Source organism: Myotis nattereri (genome assembly GCF_964212035.1).
Source record: "Myotis nattereri genome assembly, chromosome: 13".
Taxonomy (NCBI): Eukaryota; Metazoa; Chordata; class Mammalia; order Chiroptera; family Vespertilionidae; genus Myotis; species Myotis nattereri.
The window spans coordinates 5,010,817-5,025,349 of record NC_138088.1 but is presented as its reverse complement, the minus strand read 5'-3'; positions in this window follow the sequence as shown (position 1 = coordinate 5,025,349).

The window sequence follows — 14,533 nt, the reverse complement described above, 5'->3', positions numbered from 1 at the left end:
CCTTTACCAGTGTGTGTATACTTTTATATGTTGTTATGTCACTGATTAGTGTGTCTTCACTTCAGGTTGAAAACACACTGATTAGTGTGTCTTCACTTCAGCATTCTCGTCAGGCAGGTCTAGTAGTAATGAACTCCCTCGCCTTTTGTCTGCCCAGGAAAATATTAATTTCTCCTTCATATCTGAAGGACAGCTTTCTGGATATAGTATTTTTGGCTGGCAAATTCTTTCTTTCAGCACTTTGCATATGTCATTCCTCTCTCTCTTGGTCTATAGGTTTTCCGCTGAGAAATCTTCTAATAGCCTAATGGGGATTCCTTTTCAAGTCACAATCCTTTTTCCCCTGTCTGCTTCTAGAATTTCAAACTTATCTTGATTTTGGACAACTTCATTATAATGTGTCTTGGAAAAGGTCTTTTGAAATTGTGATAATAGGGTGAACTTGGATGTTATTAAAGTTAACCTTGTATATAAAATCAAGTTAGAGTGTTATAACTTTTGGGCATTAAAGGTAATCCTATGGTAACCACAAAAAATACCTATAAAATATATACAAGAAATGAAAATGGAATTTAAATATTTTATTACAAAAATTTAGCTCAATGTGAAAGAAGACAAGAATGTAAGAAATGAGAAACATAAAAGCTATAAGGCATATAGAAAGTGAACAGTACAATGATAGAATTAAGTCCCTCTTATTAGTAATTACTTTAAATGTAAATGTGTTAAATTATTTAGTCAAAAGAGCAATTAGAAGAATAAATTAAAAAACATACAATCCAACTATATGCTGTCTACAAGAGATTCACTTGAAATCCAGACACACAAATTTTAAAAATTAGAAAAAATATTCCATATAAATAGTAACCAAATGAAAACAGGAATGGCTATACTAATATCAGACAAATAGACTTTAAATAAAAAATAAATCAGACTTAAATGTAAGAGCTAAATTATACAAATCTATGAAGGAAAAGGGGGATAAAGCTTCATGATCTTGGACTTTCCTATGAATTTTTATTTATTTTTTTTAATTTCTTTTTTTTTTAATTAAATCTTTATTGTTCAGATTATTACATTTGTTTCTCTTTTTTCCCCCCATAACTCCCCTCCTCCCAGTTCCCGCCCCACCATCCGCCCTCACTCCCCACCCACTGTCCTCATCCATAGGTGCACGATTTTTGTCCAGTCCCTTCCCGCATCTCCCACACCCCTTTCCCCTCCAAGAATAGTCAGTCCATTCCCTTTCTATGTCCCTGATTCTATTATAATCACCAGTTCATTCTGTTCATCAGATTATTTATTCACTTGATTCTTAGATTCACTTGTTGATAGATGCATATTTGTTGTTCATAATTTGTATCTTTACCTTTTTCTTCCTCTTCCTCTTCTTAAAGGATACCTTTCAGCATTTCATATAATCCTGGTTTGGTGGTGATGAACTCCTTTAGCTTTTCCTTATCTGTGAAGCTCTTTATCTGACCTTCAATTCTGAATGATAGCTTTGCTGGATAAAGTAATCTTGGTTGTAGGTTCTTGGTATTCATCACTTTGAATATTTCTTGCCACTCCCTTCTGGCCTGCAAAGTTTCTGTTGAGAAATCAGCTGACAGTCGTATGGGTATTCCCTTGTAGGTAACTGAGTTTCTTTCTCTTGCTGTTTTTAAGATTCTCTCTTTATCTTTTGCTCTTGGCATTTTAATTATGATGTGTCTTGGTGTGGTCCTCTTTGGATTCCTTTTGTTTGGGGTTCTCCGCGCTTCTTGGACCAGTAAGTCCATTTCTTTCACCAGGTGAGGGAAGTTTTCTGTCATTATTTCTTCAAATAGATTTTCAATATCTTGCTCTCTCTCATCTTCTGGCACCCCTATAATTCTGATGTTGGTACGCCTGAAGCTGTCCCAGAGGCTCCTTACACTATCCTCGCATTTTTGGATTCTTTTTTCATTTTGCTTTTCCGGTTGGGTGTTTTTTGCTTCCTCGCATTTCAAATCATTGACTTGATTCTTGCGCTCCTCTGTTCTGCTGTCAGGAGTCTGTATAATATTCTTTATTTCAGTCAGTGTATGCTTAATTTCTAGTTGGTTCCCCAATATAACATCGAGGGTCTCATTAGTTTTCTTGTAGATCTCATTAAGTTTATCGGCGGCTTCTAAACAGTTCTTGAGAGACCTTAAAAGTGTGGTTCTGAACTCTAGATCTTCCATTGACAATTTTGTCCTGTTTCTTTGTCTCCGCATTTTGTTATGCTTCCTTGGTGCACCCCCTAGTGGTCTTTGTTCGTGGTGTTATAGTTAAATCTTGATTGTTGTAGCTAATTCCAGGGAGGGTTTGACCTCCAGGCCAAGTGGCTATGAGAATCAGCTGTGTCAGCAGTGAGAGAACTTCTGTCCTCTAGGGAGGTGCTAATCTGGCGTTTGCCTGAGGCTATCCGGCAAATGCCTCTGTGCAGGGCTTGGGCGGGGCAGGTCGCACAGGATCAACAGGGTGGGCCGGAGAGAGCAGTTATGGCCGCTCTCAGTCCTGTCCCCAGGGGCTCTGCCTCTCTGAGTCCCAGCAATGGCTGCAAAGCTTGGAGAGAAAGCTGCACTCGCTCTGACTGAAACCAGACAGTCGCGCTTCTCCCGTTTGAGTCTGGGTCCCTAAAGACTCGCCCGGATCTGGAGCTCAGAGTCTGAGACTCCCTCCCGATAGAAAACGCCAACCGCGCCCTCCGCCGCCAGCCCGCTCCCCACACTCCGCACCTCAGAATTTGACTTCAGCACTGCGCCTCCTCTGAGTGTCCGTATGCGTTTCTCTTTCCTCCTAGTTGTAGGACTTCCACTCAGCCAGCTTTCCAGTGGTTTTGGGTGATGTCCGTTCCGTCTTTTAGTTTCACTTTTGAAGTAGTTGTTCAAAGCAGCAAACTCCGGCGTTAACCTATGCCGCCATCTTGGTTCTCCCTATGAATTTTTAAATATACCAAAAGCACAAGCAAGAGGAGACATAAATACAACTTTATTAAAATTAAAATATTGTGTGCTTCAAAGAACACAACCAAGAATGGTATAATACAACCTATAGAGTGGAAGAAAATATTTACAAATCATATATCTGCTCCGTTCTATTGCCCACTATTTATAATGAACACTGGTAACTCAACAATAAAATGTCAAATAACCAAACTTTAAAATAAAAAAGGATTTGTATATTGTTCAAAGAAAAGACATAAATTGTCAATAAGTGCATGAAGACATGTTCAAAATTATTAGCCATTAGAAAAATGCAAATTAAACTGCAGTTAGAGACCACTTCACACCCACTGGAATGAATATAGATATAGATATAGATAGATATAGATATAGATATAGATATAGATATAGATATAGATATATAGATATATAGAGAGAGAGATTTTAAAGCAAACAAGTATCGGCAATGATGTGGAGAAATTGGAACCTTCATATATATCTGGTGCAAATAGTTTGGCAGCACTTTCAAAAGTTAAACAAAGTTATATGGCCAAGAAATTCCACTCCTAGGTATATGCCCAAGATAAATTTAAAAAAAAAAACAAAAAACGTAAGTTCACACAGAAACTTGAACATAAGTGTTATAGCAGCATTATTTACAATAGCCAAAAAGTGGAAACAATCAACTGTTCATCAATTGATGAATGAAAAAACAAAATGTGTTATATCCATACAATAGATATTCCTCCATAAAAAGTGTGAAGTACTGATATGTGTTACACCTTGGATGAACCTTGACTGCATTTTGCTTACTGGAAAATTCAGATATAAAAGGCAACACATTATATGGGCCTATTCGTATGAAGTGTCCACAATATGGAAATCCCTATGTACAGAAAGAGCCAGGGTTGGAGGAAAGAGGAATAGAGAGAATCTGACTGACCGATAATCAGTGTGGAGTTTCTTTGTGGATGGATGAAAATGTACTAAAATGAGACAGAGATAACACTTGCAAAACCTGACAATACTAAAAAATACCAAACTGTACACTTTTTAAAGGTGAATTTGTGACATGTGAATTCTAACTCAATAAGAAGAATATGACTTAACATTTTTATGGTCCGTCTCTCAACATGGTGAACTGAACAAACTACAATCATTCCTCTCGAATCAACTTAGAAATGGGATTCCCACAGGGACTCCACGGCATGGCTTGTACAGGATGAGAGTGTGTGACCAGAGCCCAGTTCGAGCTGCTGACTGACTGTGGGACCAGCTGGTATATATTTTTCACTGAGGATCAATCCCATGTGTAGTCTCTGTTACTGACATCATCCTTGCACAAGTACCAGTAATTTATCCCTAGGCCTGGCATCTGGTCATGATGGTTCTATTCCTATAAAACCTGCTTCCTCCCATGGAACCATCACGCTGAAGAGCCAGCTGAGGGATAGAAAGAAGAAGCCATGTCGCGACTGCAGGGTGGGGCAGCCCCTCGGTTGTGGTTGCAGACAATCGTCACTGATGACTGGACTACCCAGAGAGAAAATCATAAGAATACAATGGCCTTAGATGACACATTAAACCACATGGACTTAATTGATATTTTTAGAGCATTTCACCTCAAAGCAGCAGAATATACATTCTTTTCAAAAGCACAGAGAACATTTTCCAGGATAGTCCACATGTTAGGCCGCAAAACAAGTCTCAATAAATTTAAGATTAACATCATATCATCTCCTCCTATCACAAGGGTATAAAGCTACAAGAAGAAAAGTGAAGAACTCACAAACCCATGGAGGCTAAATGATGAATAGTTTAACAACAAGATAAAGAAATCAAAAGATACCATGAGACAAAAATTTTTTTAAAAATCCAAATTTTACAAGACACAGACAAAGAAGCAATTCTAAGAAAGAAATTCATTGTAATATAGGCCAACCTTAAGAAACAAAAATCTAACAAAAATAATCTAACCTTACACCTAAAGGAACCCGAATAAAGAAAATAAACAAAGCCCAAAGTGAGTAGAAGGAGCAAGTAATCAAGGGAGACTAAAGGAGCAATATATCAATCAAATTAAGAGCTGGTTCTTTGAAAATATTTTTAAAAAATTTTGATAAACCTTTAACTAGACTCATCAAGAAAAAAAGAGAAAGGACCCAAGTAAATAAAATCAGAAATAAAAAAAGGAGCAGTAACAACTAACACCACAGAAACACAAAGGTTTATAAAAAAATACTACAAAAAATTACATGTCAACAAACTGGACAATTCAAAAGAAATGGTAAATTCCTAAAAGCATAGAATTTTCTAAGACTGAGTAAAAAAGAAACAGAAAATCTGAACAGACCTAAATCTAGCAATGAAATCAAATCAGTAATCAATGAACCCCAACAAACAAAAGTCCTGGAGGGGATGACTTTACAGGTAAATTTATTAAACATTCAAAGAAGAATTCACACCCATCCTTCTCAAACTATTCCAGAAAATTCAAGAGGAGGGAAACTAGTTTTGTGAGGACTTTACCCTGGCTCCAAAATGAGACAAAGGCATTACCAAAAAAAAATTATAGGACAATATCTATGATAAACACAGATGCAAAATCCTCAACAAAATATTATCAAACTGAATTCATCAATATATTAAAATAATCATACATTATGATCAAGTGGGATTATTCCTGAAATGCAAGTTTGTTCAATAATTGCAAATCAATTTTCAAGATAACCACAGAAACAAAATGAAGGGTAAAAATCACATGATCATGTCAAAAGATGCAGAAAAAACATTTGACAATATTTACTATCCCTTGATGATTTTTAAAAAAATAAGCAAAATGGGAATAGAGGGAACATACCTCAACATAATAAACATCATAATGACGAACCCACAGCTAATATCATACTCAACCATGAAAAGCTAAAACTGTTTTTCTTAACTTCAGAAATAAGACAAGGGTATCCACTTTTGTCATTTTTATTTAATACTACAGGCCCGGTGCATAACATTTGTGCACTGGGGGGAGTCCCTCTGCCCGGTCTGTGCCCTCTTGCAGTCCGGGACCCCTCAGGGGATGTCCACCTACTGGCTTAGGCCCGCTCCCCACAGACAGACATACCCCGAGGGGTCCTTAGCGCTGCCAAGGAGGCAGGAGAACCTTCTGGCTGAGCAGCACTCCCCCTGTGGGAGCACACTGACCACCAGGAGGCATTGAGCACCTGCCCCCTGATGGTCATTGCTTGTCATAGTGGCTGGTTGTTCCACTGTTGGATCAATTTGCAATTAGGGTTTTATTACATAGGACTAGGGTTTTATTATATTGGTGCACAAAATTCATGCATGGGTATGGTTCCTAGGCCCAGCCTGCAATCAGGGCCATCTTCCGGGCTGCCGGCAGCTGGCCTCGCCCCCTGTCACCACCCACCCCTGGTTCCCAGTTCGCCATTGGGTGATCGGAGCCTGCTGGCCAGGGAGAGGGACCGAGAGGTTGGCCATTCCCACCCACTCGCTGGCCCCATCCCCTGACACCAGTCACCCTCTGTGTGCAGGGCTACCAGTGGGGCAGGGGCCTTGGCCTGGTGCCACCCTCATTTGCCGCCACCCACCCCCCGCTCCCTGTTCCCCATTGGGTGGTCAGAGCCTGCCGGCTAGGGCCTGCCGGCTGAGGGTAACTCCTGCGTTAAGCATCTGCCCCCTGGTGGTCAGTGCACATCATAGTAACCAGTCATTCTGCCATTCAGTTGATTTACATATTACCCTTTTATTACATAGGATAGTATTAAAAGTCCTAGCCACAACAATCAGATAAAAAGAAGTAAAAGACATCCAAATTAGAAAGGAAGAAGTAAAACTATCATTATTTGTAGATGACATGACACTATTTATAGAGAACCTTGAAGATTACACACACACACACACACACACACACACACACACAAACTACTAGAATTGATAAATGGATTTAGGAAGTAGCAGGATACAAAGTTAATAAACAGAAATCAGCTGCATTTTTATACACCAATACTGAACTATCAGAAACAGAAATTAAGAAAAGAATCCCATTTATAATGGCATTAAAATGCAAAACACCTAGGAATGAATTTATAAAAGAAAGTAAAAAACCTGTAATCAGAAAATTATAAGACATTGAAGAAAAAACTGAAGGAGAAAAATACAATTAAATAAAAGCATAGACATGCTTATGGATAGGAAGATTAGATGTCATCAAAATGTCCATACTACCCAAAGCAATCTATAGATTCAGTGAAACCCCTATCAAAATACCAATGACATTTCTCTCTCTCTCTCTTTTTTTTAAGTAATTCTCACCTGAAGATATTTTTCCATTGATTTTTAGATATAGTAGAAAGGAGGGAGGGAGGCAGGGAGGGAGGGAGAGAGAGAGAGAGAGAGAGAGAGAGAGAGAGAGAGACATCCGTTGGCTGCTTTCTGTAGGTACCCCAACTAGGCCAGGGATGGAACCTGCAGCCCAGGTAACATGCCCTTAACCAGGTATCAAACCCATGACCCTTTCATAGGCAGGAAAATGCACTAACCACTGCTCAACACACTAAACACTGGCCAGGGCCCAATGGCATTTTTCATAGAACTAGAACAAATAATCCTAAAATTTATATGGAACCACCAAAGACCTTAAATAGCCAAAGCAATCTTGAGAAAGAAGAATAAAATTGGAAGGATCATGCTACCTGATACCAACATATATTACAAGGCTATATTATTCAAAACAGTATGGTACTGGCATAAAAATAGACACAGATCAATGGATAAGAATAAAGAGCCCAGAAATAGATTAATCTATAAAAGAGAAAGCAAGAACATACAATGAGGTAAAGACAGTCTTTTCAATAAATGATTTTGGGAAAACTGGACAGATACATGTAAAAAAAAACTAGACTAGAACACCTTCTTATACCATAGACAAGAATAAACTAATACTGAATTTGAGGCTTAAAGGTAAGACCCAAAATAATAAAACTCCCACAAGAAAATATAGGCAGAGAACTCTTTGACATTGCTCTTCGTAATATTTTTTTAATATATCTCCCCAGGCAAGGGAAATAAAAGAAAAAATAAGCAAATGGGACTACATCAAAATAAAACATTTTTGCATAGCAAAGGAAACCATCAACAAAACAGAAAGACAGCCTACCAAATGGGGAAGATATTTGCCAATGATTCATATAGTAAGGGGTTAATATCCAAAATATATAAAGAAATCCACAAGTTAACACCAAAAATAATCTAAGCAATTCAGTTTAAAAATGGGCATTTCTCCAATGATGATCCCTAGATGACCAATGGACATATGAAAAGACACCCAACATCATTAATAATCAGAGAGACGCAAATTAAAACTGCCATGAGATCTCACCTCACACTTGTCAGAATGGCTGTCATCAATAAATCAACAAACAAATATTGGTGAAGATGTGAAAATGAAAGAACCCTAGTTGGTGGGATTGCAAACTGGCACAGCCACTGTGGAAAATAGTATAAATGTTCCTCAAAAAATAAAAAATAGAACTGTCTTATGACCCAGTGATTCCACTTTTGGGTATTTATGCGAACAAAGTCAAAATACTGAGTAAAAAAGACACATTCACCCCTATATTCATTGCAGCATTATTTACAATAGCCAAGATCTGGAAGCAACCTAAGTGTCTATCGATAAATTAATGGATAAAGAAGATGTGATATGTAGATACAATGCAATATTATCCTATATAATAAAAGTCTAATATACTAAGTGTCCAGTCGTCCAGTCCTCTGTTCAACAAATCAAAGCATAATATGCTAATGATATGCTAAGGCTGCTCAATCACTCCTATGATGTGCACTGATCACCAGGGGGCAGACATTCCAACCAGTAAGTTAGCTTACTGCTGGGATCTGGCAGATCGGGACTGAGCAAGAAGGGCCAGACAAGTCCTGGAGCCCTCTCAAGGTCCCTCCCCAGCTGGGCAAACCTCCTGCATCCCTCCCCCAACCCAATCATGCACTGGTGGGGTCCCTCAGCCTGTCCTGCACCCTCTTGGAATCTGGGGCCCCTCAGGGAATGTTGGAGAGCTGGTTTCAGACCCATCCTGCAGGCCAGGCCCAGGGAGCCCATTGGTGCACAAATTCGTGCACCGAGCCTCTAGTTATCTATAAAAGAGAATGAAATCTTAACATTTTCAACATGAATGGATGTGGAGGGTATCATCTGAGTTAAATAAGTCAGACAGAGAAGGACAAATGCCATATGATTTTACTTATATGTGCAATTTAAAAAAAAAATAAAACAAAAGAGAAACAGTTTCATAGACACAAAAAATACACTGATAGTCTCTAAATGGAAGGGGGTTTGAAAGGCTGGCTGAAAAAGCTGAAGGGATTGAGAAGTGCAAATTGGAGGCAGAGAACAATCACAGGGATGTAAAATGCAGCACAGGAAATGCGGTCACTAGTATTGTAATAACTAGATATGATGCCAGGTTATTGGGGGGATCACTTCGTAAGCAATATAAATGTCTAACTACTACTATGTACACCTGAAATAATATAATACTGACTGTCAACAGTAATGGGGAAACATTATTTCCAGAGCTCCTTGTCACTACCCGCCTGAGGAGCCACCTGAATCAAAGCAGGACTTAGGAAGATGGATCTTGCAGTTTGGCATGAACTTAAAATACCCAACGGACTGATTCTATAGGAATAATAACTATTCAAATGAGACAGGAAGAAAATCAGTACACAGTGACTTCCGGCCTGAGAGGAAATCCCATTCGAAAGCCACGTGAACCTGGAAGGTTACTCAGACCTTCTGTTTCCCAGTTCCCTGGTTTGGGACATGGAAATGTTAATAAAATCTGCTTGTTAATATTCTCAGGCTCATCATAAACACCAAGCCTGAAGAAAAATGATTGGTGCTTCATAACTGCTACCTACTTAAGAGTTCAAGCATTCAATGCCAGAGCAGTGAGCAGGAAATGCAGCTGGCTGCCTCCGGAGAGGGTGCCCGGAAGGCCTGGAGACCGGAGGACGAGGCCTTCTCCATATCGACATGTCTGAGAGCCCCTGGGAAAATCCGTTATCTCTTATCAGCACTACAGGGGAGCACAGTACTGCTGTGATCTGTAGTTCATGGAGAGCTAAGTGGCTTTCCCAGAGGCACTGCCCTGGTGAGTAATAGGCCTGAGGCAGGGGATTCAGATGTTCCCTGAGGACAGAGATCCCTGAACATAAGATCCTGAGACATAATTCATGCCCTGGACAACCAACTAAGAGCTTTCCTCGCTAGCTTTCCCACACCTCCCTGCCCCCAAGATGCTCTGGGGAGAAAGCTTGTGCCCGGTGAAGGAGTCTGGCCCAAAAGAATGGTTCAAATCCTAACCCAAATCCTGGCTTTACATTTTAATTTTTGACCAGAAATATAACACATTTTCTCAAAATGAACCTCCCCCGATGGACTGGGGACCCAAACCTGTGTCCATGTCTCTTCGCGTGCCCCTCAGCACTTGCAGTGAGAGGTCCCGGGGTCAGGTGGCCACCCTGGATGACCAGTAGTCTGTTTGACTCCCAACTGGCTCAGAACCTTGAACATTCCAAACCAACTGCCCACATGACAGTTGCACAAAGAATTAGCTTCATCTTCAACTGACCAAACCTGGACCATGAGCAGTTAACCTGGGGAGGGGTCTGCAGGCTTGGTGCTTGGTGGCTTAGTGGGTAAAGTCTACGAGCCCCAGGGTCTCACTGTCTGCTGAACTGGCAGCCTACACGGAGGCCTGGCTGAGAGTGGCAGGGCCAGCACTGGCTCTGAGTGTGCCCCTTCCTGGCCCAAGTCCTGACTCAGCAAAACCAGTCTCTGCCGTGCAAACTGCAGCCTAGTGATGGGCTCTCCTGGTGTTATTTCCACAGCCCCTTCAATGGAGTGGGGGACGCACCTGTGCCTCTACCTGTTGTTTGGGCAGATGCCCATTTTCATGCCACGGAACCACTCCTGGGGGCGCCGGCAGGTTCTCTTGACCACAGTTTATTTCCTTGCCAATCCTGTGTTTGAATCCCTTGTGTGGATCCTTTTTGTAATCTTGAGTCACGATCCTGGAAATATATTCAAAACAGAAAAAAAAATATTGACATGTCACTGGCAGAGACCATGAGGAAGCATCCATTCATTCCAGGCCCCATTTCTGTTCTCTTGTTCACCAGCTGCCTCAGGGAGCCAGCCGGGTCTGAGGTGGGCTTGAAGGGATGTGGCAGCGTGGTGTGTACATACACCAGCTCGCTGATCGCGGGGGACATGGCTCTCCTGGATGCGACAATATGGAAAGGCAGGACCGCACAGTGACTGAGCACAGGAGCTGGTGTCTGATGGCCTGTATCAATTTGGAAGCCACATGAACCTGTGAAAGTGACTTACTCCCCTGTCTGCAGATCCCTGTTCTGTGACATGGGGCTTCCTTATTAGTATTATGAGGCTACATATACAAAAATTCAGATACAGCCTGAAGAAAAATGACTAGTCCTTCATAAGTGCCTCATAAGTGTTCAAATATTAAGTGTCTGAAAGAATAAGCATGAGATGAGACAGTCACTGCCCCCAGAGAGGACACCTGGGTGGCGACAGGGCGGGGGCCGGGGGGGGGGGGGCAGAGCATGCTTTTCAGTCTCTATGGGTGTGATGCTTTGTGGCGGCCTCTGGGAATATCTCTCATCATCTCCTGTGGTCTCCACTGCGCCTGTGGGGTCCGCAGAGAAGGGGCTGTGACCTGTATTTCATGGTTCATGGCATAGAACTGACGGCAGGTGGGTGGAGGACAGGAATGCAGTTGGTCCCCTGGGGACAGAGACTCTTGAACCCCTATGGGCGCTAGATCATGCCCTGGATTCCTGAACCAGGGCCAGCCTCCCTGCATCCCCTACATTCTCCTGCCCCAAGGTTGCTGGGTGCAACAGGAGGTGTCTGAGCCAAGGGAAGCACACATGCCTTACCCAGCCCCCACCCATATGTTTCCATTCCAACTCAAAGCGATGTTTTCTTGAAAAGAAGTCTCTGAAGGGACTCCCCTAGCACCTTCACACATCAGCACCTTAAACTGCGCCTCCTGAGGGTGTGGCCAGTGGTGGGCATGGCTCCACACAGCTGAGAGCCAGGCCTTCCAAGCCCACTGTGCACAGGCAGCGCTCAGGAGTCAGCTGGGCTTCAGCCACCAGCCCTGGGAAGTGAGCGCCAGCCCAGGGGGAGGGAGCGGGTGGGCGCTGCTTCCCTGGTTCCAGCCATGGAGCTGGCCAGTCCGCCCTCTGCTGACTGGTGTGCGCACCCAGCTGAGCAGCTGGGCTGGGCCTGGCTGAGAGCAGGCAGTGGTGCCCTGGCGCTGGGTGTGCCCTCCTCTCATTCCTTCCTCACTCCAATCCAGCTCACCATCTCCTCGTCCCTCCTGAGACCCTGCAGAGGCGCGGACAGACTCCTGTCCTCATGGAGGGACCCTCCTTACCCACAGCCTGTGGCCCCGCCCAGACCCTCTGCCTCTGTCACTAATGTTCACTGGACATCCCGATGCCACTGGCCTTCTCGCCTCCCCGGGCAGCACCACACCCAGGGATCCTGTGCACATCAGCCACGGAAATCCCGCCTGAGCCCCAGTTCTTACCTGTCTCTAACCCCTGCATTCGGACTGCTCACATTTGGTTTCAGATGTTGACATTTACACCCAGGGGTTGGCCTGGAATCCCCTTTCCCAGGGCACCTGTGCTGGCTGGTGCCAGAGCCTCCTGACCCTGCAGAGGCGGGGGTCCCTCCCAGCTGGTCTCTGGGGGACCCGAGCAGGAGACCCGCACTGACCCTGACCATTGGGTAGAAATGAGAGGAAACCTCCTGGGTCTGACGTTGGCTTGTGGAAATTGTTTTATGTTTCTTGTTGGTTTTTCTGTTTGTTTTGTTTTGTGTGTTTTTTAATCTTCACCTGAGGACATTTTTCCATTGATTTGTAGAGAGAGTGGAAGAGAGGGAAAGACAGAGAGAAACATCGATGTGAAAGAAACACATTGATTGGCTGCCTCCTGCAGGATCCCCGACCAGGGCCTGGGCCAGGCCGGGAAGGAGCCTGCAACCCAGGTACATGCCCTTGACCTGGATGGAAGCTGGGACCCTTTGGTCCACAAGCCGACGCTCTACCCACTGACCAAACCGGCCAGGGCTCTTGTTGTTTCTTATGTTTCCTTTACACGTTGTAAAGTCCCCCGTCCGAAGTGTAAAGCTTATGGTTCCTTACACATGTGAGCACATCTGTTGCCAACACCCAGTTGAACATGCGCGTTGCCCCCAGCGCCCGGCGGCCTCCTGTGGAGGAGATGGGAACATGCCTGCTTCCTGGGACAGGGATGCCCTCAACTACCCCAGGTGTGCCCACGCACAGCAACTGCACCGATTGCTCAATGTCCGCGTGGCGGCACCTGAAGGGAGAGGAGGAGCCAGAGCTGGGGAGCCCGCCAGGCCCTCGGGTTAGGCTGGAAGTGGGGGCCGGGCAGGAGCGGAGAAGCGCCCAGAAGCACCTGGGCCCCGACAGTGACGATGCTGCTGCGCAGTGTGGCTGCCCTGGCTGAGGGTGGGTCTGTGTTTGTGTTTCATGGAAAGTTTTAAAAATCCACTAGAAGGAGGTAAATGCTGCTTAATGTACGTCCTTCATTATGAACTGTAAGGCAGCTCTCAACCGAAGTCCTTCCAGTGCTCTCAGGGAGTCACCGGCCCAGCACAGCAGCTGTCCATTCCCGGCTCCGTGTCTCATTTAAACTTCCTGCCAGTGTGTGGGCCCCGTCCCTCCACAGGGCACAGCCTCCACGGTGTCGGAAGAACCCCCACCAGCAACAGCAGGTGCGAATCCTGGAGGCACAGACGGACGGACGGACGGACGGACGGACGGGGCTCCCTGGAGTGGGCGCAGGAAGGTCCCTCGGGCCCTAGAAGTAGCCACGGGCCCTGATGCCCTGGGGTCAGACCCCAGGGAATTGGAGCCTTCTTGCTGCTCTGAGGTGTGGGTGCTCCTGTCCAATAAGAGTGTGAAGGTCACAGGAGCGACTGGCCCTGCAGGCCGGGGGTGACTGGTCCCCAGAGGGGCGAGGAGGACGCAGGGCGGAAGCTCCAGGACTCCCCCGCCCCCGGGGGCTGTGGGGCTCAGGAGGGCTGAGGACACAGGTGGGGTGTGACCCTGGCCCTCCCCACACTTGCTATAGCGCAGTCATGAGACCTGCCTGTGCCTTCCAGTTTAAAGACCATGATGCTGTGGTCATTTAGAAACAAATTTTTACGGTTTAACGTATTCCAATGAGAGCCGGTTAGAGAAAACACCGCCGATTAAAATGTAGTGAAACCAACAATTACCTTTGTCTTGTTTATTTACACATTTGGAAAAGAAACATTAAGATCTGTAACCTACCGCCCGCCACATCACAGAGGAGCACTGCGCTGCGCTTCCCTCTGCGGTTGTGTGTTTTGTTGGATGTTTACGTGAACGGCCTACAGAGCCTCAGCTGAGAAGTGGCGCTGTGCCCGGCCCCAGCCCTCGGCCCTCAGC